Genomic DNA, 385 nt, shown 5'->3' with positions numbered 1-385 from the left:
ATCAAGATAATGTCAAACTTTTTGTTTTGCTGTTATGTACATAATATTAATGTAATGTAAGAGAAGTAGAATACGTACCGTGTGTTTGCAGCTAATTCCGTATGCATTGCTGTATCTTCAAGAGCTTCGGCACATTTCAGGAAAATCTCTCTCTCTCTCTTTTTTTTTGGGCTTTTTCAATACGCCACCGAGGCTGTAATTGAGAGCCTTGGCATAAATACTCTTAATTAATCAACGGCGTGTGTGTGACAGCGAGGGGTTTGTCGCGAGGGTTGGAAACGGCGCCGGAATTTCGAGTTTTCTGTTATTTTTTTTTAAAGAAAGGTTTTTGTTTTGTTTTGTATTAAAGGATTGTGAAAAGGAAGGGTTTTTTTTTTTTTGCCTC

This window comes from Penaeus monodon, chromosome 21, assembly GCF_015228065.2.
Source record: "Penaeus monodon isolate SGIC_2016 chromosome 21, NSTDA_Pmon_1, whole genome shotgun sequence".
Taxonomy (NCBI): Eukaryota; Metazoa; Arthropoda; class Malacostraca; order Decapoda; family Penaeidae; genus Penaeus; species Penaeus monodon.
The sequence above is the reverse complement of the archived record's forward strand: the minus strand, read 5'-3'. Positions refer to the sequence as shown.